This window comes from Tupaia chinensis, unplaced genomic scaffold, assembly GCF_000334495.1.
Source record: "Tupaia chinensis unplaced genomic scaffold, TupChi_1.0 Scaffold000298_1, whole genome shotgun sequence".
Lineage (NCBI taxonomy): Eukaryota > Metazoa > Chordata > Mammalia > Scandentia > Tupaiidae > Tupaia > Tupaia belangeri.
In genome coordinates, this window is record NW_006159787.1 from 2812845 (window position 1) to 2826642 (window position 13798).

Consider the following 13798-nt stretch of genomic DNA (forward strand, 5'->3'; position numbering starts at 1 on the left):
TATTTGCCCAAAATACAAAGTTTAAATGTAGAAACTGAGCATTTCCAAAGATAGAACACTGAAAAGAACTAACCTACAAGAAATCCAGATCTAAAGTGAGATTTCAAAAATATTCATTAAGTTTAAATCCAGAGTGACAAAATGACTGTGGTTTGGAAGAGAAAAAAAAAATCAGAGAAAAGAGGGGTAAAATTTAAAATGTATTTCCATGTATAACTGGTTTGGTGCTATTTCATAAAGCAGAGAATACTGAACTATATCTTCAGACTGACTAACAGATAAACTCATGTAATGCATAATTGTACGAGAACATGTGAAAATATCATGAGATTGCAGAACTGATGAAAATTATTTATAACTACCCATTTATAACTACTATACTTCTCATAAAAGTTCCCCCGGACTCCAAAGGGAATCATATCACAACTCTTAAGCTGTATTTTAAAGGGTGAATTTACTCTGTGATCCCAACATGAACACATTCAGAAATATGTTTTCATATCTACTGGGCATCAGATTATACCTTTTAAGATGAGAAAATAGCAGATCCATAGAGCAAAGTAAAAAATTTCCTCAGTATCTACAGATTTTTGAAAAACGCCTTATGGGAATGTTCACTCTAAAATATTTTTCTATTAGCTGCAGTACATATAAACATAAATGTTGCAAATATGGCACCCCTGACAAAAGTACAGTTATTACCTTCCTTGATTGACATAAAGAAAGTACACCAAATGAATGAAATATCTTATTCACTTGAATAAATTGTTTTTCCCAACCTTATTTAGTCTATCCCTGACAGCTTCCCATCTACCTTAAACTCATCTCATTTGATTGAAATGGACTTTTCTAAGATTTTTAGTCCCCTAGTGTGTGGAGAATTCCAAGGTCTTGCTTTGCTTCAAAACTGAATGTGTTTTTGCCTTATAGCATGAGAAACAGGCTTCTGATATTAAGTCTTAGTGTGGCCATTTGAACTGGTGTGCTTCTTTCACAATATTAATGGCCCACTTTCTCACAGCAGATCACTTATTCAGTCCTTAGAAACTACAGAGGAAATTATTCTGAAACTAAATGCTTAGGCCTAAGTTCCTCATATCAACCTATATATTTTCAACCCAGCCATGTCAACATTTACTGTCATAGACAAGGTATAAAAATAAAGATGTATTTTAATAGCTGAAATACAAAAGTAAACATACAAATGAAGCCAAAGTTGGCTTATTTTGTATTAGCTTGTTTTGCTGTTAATTATATATATATATATACACATATATATATAATATGTATATATATATATTACAAATACACACAGCATCAGAAAGAATGTTCTAAAAGACTAATTTGGTAAAAAAGTCAATCTTATATTTTCAAAGCAGAGCTGAAAAGAGCCAATGAAAATATATACATACTCAAAGCTAAATCAAAATTTTACTACTTGAAAAGTGTAGTCTTCTTAAATAATTTAAAAGCTTTTACAATTTGAAATAATTTTTCAAAGCAGACACCACTTCACACCTATTAGAATGGCCAAAATGCAGAACACTGACAACACCTACTGCTGGACGGGATGTGGAGCAACAGGAACTCTCCTTCATTGCTGGTGGGAGCCCACAATTGTACAGTTTGGTAGTTTCTTACAAAACTAAACTCACTCTTACCATGTGATCTAGGAAGTTAGCTATTTAGTATTTACAAAAGGAGTTGAAAACATGCCCACACCAAAAACAGCACACAGATATTTGTATGATTTTTATTCATAACTGCCACAACTTGGAAGCTACAAACATCTATCTTTCCTTCTTTCCTTTCTTCCTTCCTTCCTTCCTTCCTTTCTTTTTTTAAAGAGAGATTTTTGCTACAGGGTGTGTGCACTTGCCAGAATACAGAGAGACGGAGAGCAAGAAATCATCCCTTGGGGGGATGGCACACTGTAATCCCTTCTCCATTCTCCTCTCAGGATTTTGGGCACACACGCCCTCACACTCAGCTAGCTTTAAGCCACTGTGTCCAGGACTTGAACCGCAGTTGACTAAGTGGGAATTCAGCAACATACCATTAAGTCATCTGCTGGTCCCCAAAGGTGTTTCTTGATAGATGAATAGATAAACTATTGTACGTATGGACTGTGACATATTATTCAGTATTAAAAATAAATAAGTGGTCAAGCTATGGAAAGGCATGGGAGAAAAGGAAATGCACACGACTAACTGAAAGGCAGTCTGAAAAGCCTACATCCTGTGTAATCATAAAGGCAAAACTATGGAGGCAGTAAAAAGACTAAAACACTAAACTGGAGAAAATAAAGACAGTGGTTGACACAGGCTAGATAAGATTGAGGGATGAACAGGTGGAACATGGAATTTCAGGGCAGTGAGACTACCCTACACTATAAAGGAGGATGTAACTCCGTCTTGTGGTGCCGGAGGTAGTGAACCAAACTGCAGTGCTGCACGGCATACAGCTGACTGGATTCAGACCTCTGTGTCAGCCTGGAAGCATGCTGGACACGTGCACGCATGCCCAAGATCCTGAATACTGAGAGGGCTGAGGAAAGTGGATTGTGGCACGCTGAGAGCCTATTGAGAGTGCTTTTCTATCTCTCTGTCTCTCTCTGTCTCTCTAGGCTACTCACATATGACCTCTATCATAAATAAAATAAACTTTAAGGAAGAGGCATCTTTAACATTTTACAAAGAAACTTCAAAACATTTGTGGAAAAAATGAGATTAAAATACCAGTGTATTTTGGTACAAAAATTTTTGAAACTCCAGCATAGCTTTTTCATAATAAATACTGCCAAGAATTTTTGAAGACCCTTTGTATATTCATCCAAACCCTCAGTATGTATAAGACTAAAAATGAATCCTAATGCAAAATTATGGACTTTGGGTGATAATGATATATAAATGTAGGCTCATCCGTGAAGACAAACGTTCTCTGGTAGAGAATGCTGACAGCAAGGAGGCCATGCAGGAGCGGAGGCAGCGTATACTGAAACTCTACTTTTGGTCTATTTTACTGTGGACCCAATACACTCTAAACAATAAAGTGTATTAAAAAAGCCTACAGGAAAGGAAGGAAGGAAGGAAGGAAGGAACAATGAGAGAGTGGAAGGAGAGAAGAAAGGAGGGAGAGAAGAAAGGGAGAGAGCAGAGAAATGGGGATGGGAGGAACTGAGATTTTTCATCCAGGTTTTGAAAAGAGAGAGTGGTTGGGACCAGCAGTTAGTGTAATGGCTATGTCACTGGACTCCCACGTAGTTGACTGTGGTTCGCGTCCCGGACCCAGTGGCTTAAAACTCACGCCAGGCATGTGTGCGTGCGTGCCCAAGATCCCGAGAGGAGAATGGAGGAGAAGGGATTGCGGCGTGACCATTCCCCCTGGGGGGTGATTTCTCACTTTCTGTCTCTCTGTCTCTGTCTGTCTGGCAAGCGCACGTGCCCTATAGCGAAAACCTCTAAAACAAAACAAAACAAAACAAAACACCCCCAAAAAACAAGAAAGTGGTTATAGGTTTCTAGAAAATCGGTTTTTAGGTTCCAGTTACCAGTATATTCTTTGTGAAACTGTGTAATATATGCATAGGTGCCATATATTTCAAAGTTCAAAATTTTCATACAGGAGCGAGCAGGTAGCAGGGTAGTTAGGCACTGGATTTCCATACAGCCAATCATGGTTCAGCTCCTGAATCCAGTGGGTTGAAAGTCACAAAGGGCATGTGAGCATGCATGCCCAGAATCCCAGGAAGAGACTATGGTTTGGCCATCCCCCCAGTGGGGCAATTTCTCTCTTTCATGTCTCTCTCTGTTTCTCTCTGGCAAGAGCATGCATGTTACAACAAAAACCTAATAGAAAACAACAAACAAAAAACTTTCATACATATTTTCACAAAACATTTACAAACTACTAGGAGAGAATAATCTATATTTACTGGATGCCTTTATACTTTGATTATTTTTATTTTATTTTATTTTATTTAGAGAGAGTTTTTTCTATAAGGGGCGTGCGCTTCCCAGAAAGACAGAGAGAGACAGAGAGATTGAAAGTGAGAAATCACTCCCCAGGGAGGATGGCCACGCCACAATCCCTTCTTCTCCATTTTCCTCTTGAGGTATTGGGTGCATACACACACACACACAGACATGCGCCTGGCGTGAGTTTAAGCCACCGGGTCTGGGACTTGAACTGCGGTTAACTACATGGAAGTTCAGTAACATAGCCATTAAGCCAACTGCTGCTCCCAATTATTTTATTTTTAATCTATATTTTCTCAAAAGTATGTATTTTTTGCCTGCTCAATTATGTAAATATAATAATTTAGATCATAGCTGTACTCAAATGGTATTTATGTATGCAGCATTACTTTAAACTTAATCCATCTTTAGAATACATCAAAAATTGACCAAAATAGGAATAATGACAAGTAGTAATTATTGAGATAAAATGATAGAAATTGTTATGTCATGTTATAGCTTACCATTTAGAGAATCAAGCTACATTAATAAAAAAAAATCACTGTGAAACATTAAATCTTAATAAAAAGACATTTTAATACCAGGAGACAGAGAATGCTCCATGGCTTCCAAGTCAATCTCAGACTCTTATCCCTGGCAAATGCACACCTACTAATATGTGTGTATGAGGACAAGTCTACCCTGTCCTTTGCCAAAGTGAGCTAGGACTTTTCTTCCTCACCCTATGTCACTACAGAGTTGGCTGGCAAAAATGAGAGAACACTAATAGTGAGGTGACCCTCAATGTCATTTTCCATACCCTCATGTGAACTCCATCAAACCCTGTGGCAACTGCAAGAGCCAGTGTCAGAATGATCTTACGTCATTCCGTGCTCATTTGTGAATAACCGAGAGAGCAATCCACATGCTTAGATTAACCGAAGATTAGCTAGATCCGGGCACATGCTTGCAGGTAAACACTGAAGAAACTATAAAATCAAATTTCCAAGGAAGTAGTTAGGGTCAGCCCTCAGATTCCCACAACAGGGTATCATATCTTGATGAGGATGGGTAGTTAACTCAGGCCTTCAAAATCTGCCATAAGTCTCAACTGCATGATGGCAGTGTAAAACACAATTTATTAGCTTCAAATAACCCTTTCCTTTAAAAGAAAGTTAGTTAAAATTTTTACTTTTACTTAAAAAAAAAATCTATTACCAAGAAAAGTAAATGCTCATGAACTGGAAGAAAATGAAACAGATAATACTGCCACCAGAATAGCTGCCACAGCATAAAGTATATAAACTAGGATTAATTTACTCAACAAGGGGCCAGCAGTTAGTGTAATGGCTATGTTGCTGGACTCCCATGTACTCAACCACGGTTCGAGTCCTGGACCCGGTGGCTTAAACTCATGGTGGGCGTGTGTACCCAAGATCCTGAGAGGAGAAGGGATTGCGGCATGGCCATACCCCTGGGAGGTGATTACTCACTTTCTGTCTGTCTCTCTCTGTCTTTCTGGTGAGCACATGTGTCCTATAGCAAAAACCGCTCCAAAAATAAAACCAAAAAACAAAAACAAAAAATTTACTCAACAAGAAAATGAAATAAATGTAACTGATAATTTTTATTCTCTTATGATTGTCTTGTCTTGTTTAGAATCTTCTCATACTAGTGAGAAATTTACAACTATGTGTGAAGATTAAGAAAGTTCCAGTCAGAGTGGTTTAGGTGATGGGGTGCTACCACATGACTCTGCAGTCATATGGGAAGATCCTGGGTTTGGTTCCAAAGCCAGCCTGAACAGTGCAGATGTGCCCATGGGTATTCTCAAGATCCTGGCTGGCTGGAAGGCTTGGGGAAGGATTTTGACAGATCTGGACTGTGTTGGGGGCGGTGGGTTCTCCGTCCCTCCTTCTCCCATTCACATACATACACTCTCTCATAAAATAATTAAATACATACTCAAAAAGAATAAAGAAGTGTATGTAACAGAATATTTATAAAGGTACAATAGCAGGCTCATATCCATAAATAAATGCAATCAAATGGAAACCGTATCAACATATATTAATATGCAAATTTTAGAAGACTTAACCATGGAGTGTGCTTGAAAACTATCCACTTTAAGATATATTACCTCAGGTCAATGCTTATTGCAAATAGATGAGATATACTAATACATATTCATCAGATATTACTGATGTTACTGTTTCCCCTTGCCGAAAAGTCATGAAGATAAAAATGGAAATAAGAAAAGTAGTTGGTATCTATATAAGGTAAAGAGAGTTATAATTTCAGCAGTGGACATGATGATATATAAAAAGAAACTTATTATGTATTTGCTTGATCTGATAAGTGGCCCTATAAGTTGCCATATAACCTGACTTAGTTAAAAGCTAGATGTATCTTGTTTGTACAAAATACCTAATATTATAGTGGAATCAAAAAAGAACAGTTGAAACATAGTAAAAATATTTATGTCATATCTATTTAAGTTTCACAATCTTTATCTTTGTGAACACAATAAAAGTGACCTGTATGTATCCTGACCATAATCCTGACAACATTCCGACTTCAGAAAACCGAAAAATCCACCTAGATCCTACAGGGAAATTTACTTCTCAGCATTATCTGCTCTAATACAATGGAGAGAGAAAAGGAAATACCAAACATCACCTTCTCAACCTACATGAGACGTACTGCTGGTGCATGGAGTCTACACATAACTCCAGCTATAAATATCTATGACAGGAGAATTTTCACTCTTAGCATGTGTGTTTCAATTTTCTCTAAGGGTGGTTTCAGTTTAATCAGCACGAAATCAAAGGTGAGAGCCAACTTTCACACATCAGCATGGGTGAGCAAGAAAAAGATGGCAGAAAGATTTTGAAAATTATTAGACTAAAGAAGTTCAAAGAATCCATTAAATCTCACAGTCTGAAGGAATCCCCACAGTGAGCGGGGATAGCAAAAGACAGATGGTGTCACCTGCTACTGCTTTCTTAGAAAAATAGCCATCTTCGGGCCAGCTGTTGGTGTGATGGTAAAGGTGGCTGGTGTGGTTTCGGACCCATAGCCAGTGGCTTGAAATACATACTGTGTGCACGTGCTTGCACTTGCTTGCCCAAAATCCAAAAAGGAGGGAAAGATGGAGGAGATGGGATTGCACCATGTTCATCCCCTATGGAAGGTGCTCTCACTTTCTCTCTGGAAGGTGGCAAGCATACACATTCTCTGGCCAATTACAAAGGGGAAAAAAAAAAGGAAGAAGGAAAAGAAGAAGAAGAAAGAAAAGTAATCTTCTTCAGTGGTCTCAGAAAAAAATCCAAACTGACAGGCTAGCAGGTGGCATGGAAGTTAAGGCACTGGATCCCATAAGGCTGACTTGCTGTAATCCCAGATCTGGCAGCTTGAAAAATCACACCAAGCACATGTGTGTACATGATCCAAAGCCCAAGAAGAGTCTGGAGTAGAATGGATTGTGGGATGATCATCTCCTCTAAGGACTGATTTCTCAATTTCCCTTTCTCTTCCTCTTGCTCTGTCTCTGGTGACTACATATGCCCTACAGTAAAACTAAACAAATAGACAAAGAATAATAATAGTAGTAAAATAAATTGACAATGTCCCATTACCCTTTACTAAAATCATCAGACCAGGGACCAGCAGTTGGCATAATGGCTATGTCGCTGGACTCCCATGTAGTCAACCACGGTTCAAGTCCCAGACCAGGTGGTTTAAACTCATGCTGGGGGCGTGTGCATGCGCAGCCAAGATCCTGAGAGGAAAATGGAGGAGAAGGGATTGTGGTGTGGCCATCCCCCCGGGGTGTGATTTCTCACTTTCTGTCTCTCTGTCTCTGTCTGGCGAGCGCACGCACCCTATAAAAAAAAGAAAAAATATGATTTTTATTTTAAATTTATGATTATAAACTAAAACTCTGAACTACTTTCAATAATGAATCATCCACATATATATACAAATGTGCTGTATAGCACAGAGAAGGGATTATGGCGTGGCCATCCCCCATGGGGGGTGATTTCTCGCTTTCTGTCTCTCTGTCTCTCTCTGCCTGTCTGGCGAGTGCACGCGCCCTATAGCAAAAACCTTTAAAAAAAAAGAAATATGATTAATATATAGGAAGGTAAGATAATGTAAGAGTTTGCTTATTTGAAATGCAATAGTCACTGTGGTACAGTGGTAATACTATCACCTTTAGTGCTGGAAGCCACAGGGCAATCATGATTTGGATTCTGGGTAAGTTTGAAAAGCACATGGGGTATGTGCATGGGCTTTAAGGATTCTGAGGAGCTAGAAGTCTGGATAAAAGAAGACTGTGCTATTGAGGATATTTGACCTCTTTTTACCTCATCGCCTCTCTCACACACAAATATGCTTTAAAACAAAACAAAACAAAAAAACAAGTGTAGTTTCTGCAACAGTCTTCTTGAGGTTAAATCACAGCTGTATTTACCAGATGAATTACCTTGGAAGTTACTCAGCTTTTCCAAGTATCAGTTTCTTATATATATAGTAAGATAGTATGGGAGAGAGACATTTTTAAAAGAATTATTTCTTTATTATCTTTTACTTTTCAATGTCGACCAGAGGGAGGGAGGGAGAAAGAGCAAGTCATCAGGTTAGGGACTTGAACCGCTGTTGGCCATACAGGAGTCCAGCACTCTTAGCCACCACACCACCTGGCGGCCCCAAGAGAGAGATTTATGCTATAAGATGTGTGCACTCCCTGGAGAGACAGAAAGAGAGAAACTGAGAAATCACCCCCCCTCCCCAGAGGGGATGGTCACACTGTATTCCCTTCTCTTCTCCTTTTGTGATTTTCAGCAGGCACACACATGTACCCAGCATGAGTTTGAAGCTGTGTGGGAGTCCAGCACCTTAACCACTATGCCACTCTGGCCCTGGGGCTGAATAATTTTTACCACCTTCATTAAGGACTAAACGAGAAAATTTGCGTTTAGCATTAGAACAATGCACAGCACATACTACGAGTTCAATAACTGTCATCTTGTCTTTTTATTTTTTATTATTTACATCACTCAGAATAAGATTAACAATGGACACTCATGACAAAGGTAAAGTGAGTAATGCATATTTTAAATGCACTTTGGAGCACCCTACACTGAACTATTTTTGTATTTCTAATAGGTCTTTAAAGAACAGAATCAGAAGCAATTGTACCATAGACCTTTTTTGAAGGATACTGCTAGCCAGACACCAAAATTCTTTATTTTTTATATAGTATAGTGGTTATAACCTGTATGTGGCTTCCCAGTTAGGGAGAGAATGTTCCAGTCCATCTTGAAAAGACACAACAGTTCAGCTAAACTCTTGTGGATGAAATGTAATTGTTAACTTCAACATCATTTGCCTAAGAGGAAATCTTTGACTCTGCTCTTTGATGCCAAGAATGACAATATTCAGAGTGACTTAGGAAACTGTTACAGTTGGCAAAGTAATCATTACCCTTACAGATAACCAAAAAAAACATTCCTAGATTTAGGCAATTAAAAACCCATCAGTTATCTTTCAAAGTGTCTTGGTAGGATGAAATAATTTGAAGCCCATTTGCAAAGCATTAAAAAGTTAAATCTTTGGTGAAGAGGGGGAAGCAAAATTTGCAGGTCTTTTTTTTTTCTTTCTTCTTCTTCAAGTCTCTGGTGGCAAAGAGGACAGAGCAATAATAATGTCGACTAGATCATGATCTAAGAAAGAGAAGGGTTAAGAGAAGAGACAAGCAGTTATTTACATAAGAAAGGAAAGTATCGGGATGATACTAGTAAAACTAAAGCAACTGTGATGGAGAAAATGCATAGAGTAAGAAGGAAGAACTGAGGGAAAGAAAGGCAAGAAAAGCATTTACAGGAGATCCAAATTAATCACTTTTTTGTTTGCTGTTTTTTGTATTTGCCATAGAGCATGTGTGCTCACCACAAAGAGAGGAAGAGAGCATGAGAGATAGGTATAGTCACACTTCAACCCCTTCTCCACCATGTCTCTCTCCTCTCCTTCTGGGCATGTACCCACACATGTCAAGGGTGTTCCTCTAGTGAGTCTGCGTCTTGATGTCCATGTGGGATCCAGCTCCCTAAACCAACAAGCCACAGGCTGGCCTAAAATTACTCTTTTTTGTTGTTGTTGTTTTTAGTTAATGCTATAAGGTGTGTATGCTCACCAGAGAGAGACAGAGACAGAAAGAAAAAGAGGGAAAGTGAGAGATCACCGCCCAGTGGGCATGGCCACACTGCAAACCCTTTTCCATTCTCCTCTCTGGATTTTGGGCATGCACACACACGTTCCCAGAATGATTTTCAAGCCGCTGGGTCTGGGACTCAAACACGGATTTGGCCATGTAGATCCAGTGCCACTGGCTAGTTGAAAATTTTCAAAACAGTTTTTTTGAGATATAATGCCAAGAATAATCTTGCCAGACAACAGAGCCTTCCCCTTTTTTTCCCCAAAGACAAGAAAAAGAACGTTTAAAATATACAACACTTTTAAAATTGAAATGTTCCAGATGAGCAATATCAAGATGAAAATTTGAAAGAAGTTGAGGAAGGGAATAGAATGAAAACTAAAAAGTATCTAGAGAAGAGAAGAGTTTTTACTGGAAAAATAATGTAAAGCATATGTTCTTACTAAAGCAAAAGGGATGAGGAAAAAGTACAATGTAAGTTAAAGAGGCTAATGAGCAAATGATTCAAATTCATCCCTGAAAAGACAAGCTTCCAGAGGATCCAGATGATATGCAGCAGTAACTCACACAGGAAGGTCCCTGCTTCACACCCCGAGGCCTCCCTCTATGTGCTGAGCATACACACAGTGCCCATGATTTAGGCTGCTGAGGCTAGGGGTAAATTGTGTCATGGAGAAGCCATTCAGAGTCCCATGTCTCTCTCTCTCTCAGTACAGTAAAGGTGACTTTCTTCTTAGTGCTAAAGCAGACCACTACCTTGACAGAGACTAAGGAGATCTCAGCAGAGAAAGCAATGCCAATATGTTTGTAAGGTTGAGAGATCTGGCTTAACATGGGTCTTTCCACACAGAGGCTAAATTCAGATTGGGTGAATATACAGTTTAGGATTGATATACACAGTGAGGAGAGGGTTCTGAGGAAAGGATTCTAAGAATATTGGAAAACAAACTATTGTTTGATGCTACTGAAAAGTTACACACCTTGGTGAACATTAAAATGGTTTATCTTCCTGGAAAATTTCCTTGAATAGTAAAGCGGTGTTGAGGAAGGGAGTAGGTAATAAACTTGTGTTAGTGAAGACAGTAAACTAGGTGGATTTAGATGTTTTTGCTCTTGTTCCTTTTCTACTTATTTTTTGTTTTTGTTCTAGAAATGTTTTCTATATATAGCAAAAATTCCTATACTAAGAAGGAATAGTGTTGAGGGATCACAGGTAGTTCAGCTCTAATCAACCAAACTTTAAGAAAAATATTCAAAATCTTCAAAACTTATTTCATTCTCTTAATACATCAGTATGCCCTCTTCCTATAAAAAGTTGAAAATTTGCATTTAATGATTTTAAAAGTTCCCTGTCAGACCAGGAGGTGGCAAGGTGGTAAAGGTACTGGATCCCACATGGCTGATTGACATTTGAGTCCTAGAACTGGCAGCTTGAAAAACATGCCAGGCATGTGTGTGAGAATGTCATACCAAAAATCCTGAGAGGAGAATGGAGGTGAAGAGATGGCAGCATGGCCATTCCCATGAGGGGCGGGGGGTGAATTCTCACTATCCATTTTTCTCTGTCTCTGGCCCACACACATACCCTATAGCAAAATTCTAAAGCAAAACAAAACAAAACAAAAAACAGTCTTTGTCATTTTATTTGGATTTTGCAATTTTCCTTGTCATTCAGATCTCAAAGTGATTTTTGAGGATCCCTTATCTTGACCTGGCACCCCTAGCCCTTTGCCCTCTGTAATCTTAACACATTCTCTTTGTGAGTATAACAATAAATATACCAAGTATGGTATTATATTTCCAAATGATTATGATTTACACATTTTGACTTAAAAGTAAGTATTATAGTTGCTTTTAATAATATGTATCATGATAAGAAATAATGCAGTTAGATTATGAAATATTTGGTAATACATGCTACATTGTTAATAGAAAATAACCACTTTTTCTAATGAACATTGGAAAACAAGAGTGGAATACCCCTTTGCATGAGAAAACCTTGGATTACTGGGACCTAAAACAAGCAGCTCTGAGTATAGTCAACATGAACTGATTCCCAATTAGAGAAAGATTCTTGTCCTGTTTGCATATTCAAATCTTCCATTAGTTTGCCAGCAGCACTTCAGTTTTAACACATCTTCAGGACTCTATTAAATGACTCTAAGTGGTTTTTATTTTTTTTCAAGTTTTAAAACATTTACACTGTGAATATATCATTTTACTTATTTATGGAGCTTAAGAGATTAGTTAATGACACCTCTGAAAGCAGGAAAAGAGAAAAAAAAAAAGAAGAAATGGGAAAGAAACCATGAAAGACAAATGATTAAGTAATGTAGATTGTTCGCTATTAAAACTACAGGCAAGATGAAATACACAGTGCTTGCTATTGTTTTAAAAGGCACTGGAAAATGAAGAAAGCATAATAATGGTATAATTATAAATCTTTGAAGTTCTTCAGTGTCGAAAAGCATTAAATTTACTAATGCAGCAAGACTGTGCTCATATCTAGCTCAAGACAAATATATTAGCATTATATGATTCACAATGGTATAATTTAAAACAGCGTCTATAAATGAAAAATGCATGCTTTGCCCTTGGCAATTTTTTTTTTAAGTGTCCTTTTGCCCTTATTGAATTAAACAGAAAGGATTCAACTGTGAGAACCCACTCAGTGGGCCCTTCCCCTACACACCATTTAAAACACAGCCTTCCTCTCTCTCTACACACACACACACACACACGCACACACACACACACAATTCTAGCCCTTTTTTCTGCTATATTTTTCTCTACAGCACTCTTAACCATTTGGCATACTTGTTAATTTAATATTTTTTTTTTATTATTTATTTGGTTTCCTTGTCCTTTCCTCACACAAGAATGTTCAGCAACATGATAGCAGGAACCTAAGTTTTGTCCCTGTTTTATTCTCAGGGACCAGGCCAGTCTCTCTCACATAATAGGCTCTCATTACTAGTAACTGCAGCAGTTATGAGCTGAGGTGATTACAGATCTCTCCATTCCTTTGGGGTGACTCTGCCAACAGGGGACAGGTTCCATTCTATTCCAATTTGTGTTGCTGTACATGTCCATACGGCAACACAGAAAATGGTTCCACTAGCTAATACAGCATTACTATACTTGCTGTGAAAATCAGGGGTCTCTTTCTGGTGGTTCGGTCTTGCCATTGTTGACTGAATGCTTTGAACTTGGAGAAAACTGTGCGTTTTTGGCCAAGCAGAAGATAGCACCGTGGCAACTATAGCTGCTAGTTTCTTGCAAATTTGATTCAGGTACTCTTGCAAAGAGTACCATGTTTCCTCTTAAGTCACTGTGATTTTGAATTCCATGACACCAGACTGTATTTTTGTTCCTGACCCACAAGTCTATTTGTATCTTTGACTTCTATTGATGTTTACTATTTACTTGTGCCATTAATCAGTGGGAAATAAATCTTTTATTTATTTTTACCTAATATGCTTCCATTACAAAATAATTGAGTAAATTTCCCAAGAGATTATATGACAAAGGATGGACACCGCAATTTCTGTACAAAAATAAAATGAAAAGGATTGAGATAAAGATAAAATGGCCATATTTTTAAATTCTGTGTAATCACAGT

The 13798-nt window shown here is 38.1% G+C and overlaps 1 pseudogene; it reads right to left on the minus strand.

Moving 5' to 3' along the window:
• Positions 1-13177: 13177 nt before the first annotated feature.
• Positions 13178-13491, minus strand: LOC102482085 (cytochrome c oxidase subunit 7B, mitochondrial pseudogene; annotated as a pseudogene).
• Between the last annotated feature and the right edge of the window lie 307 nt (positions 13492-13798).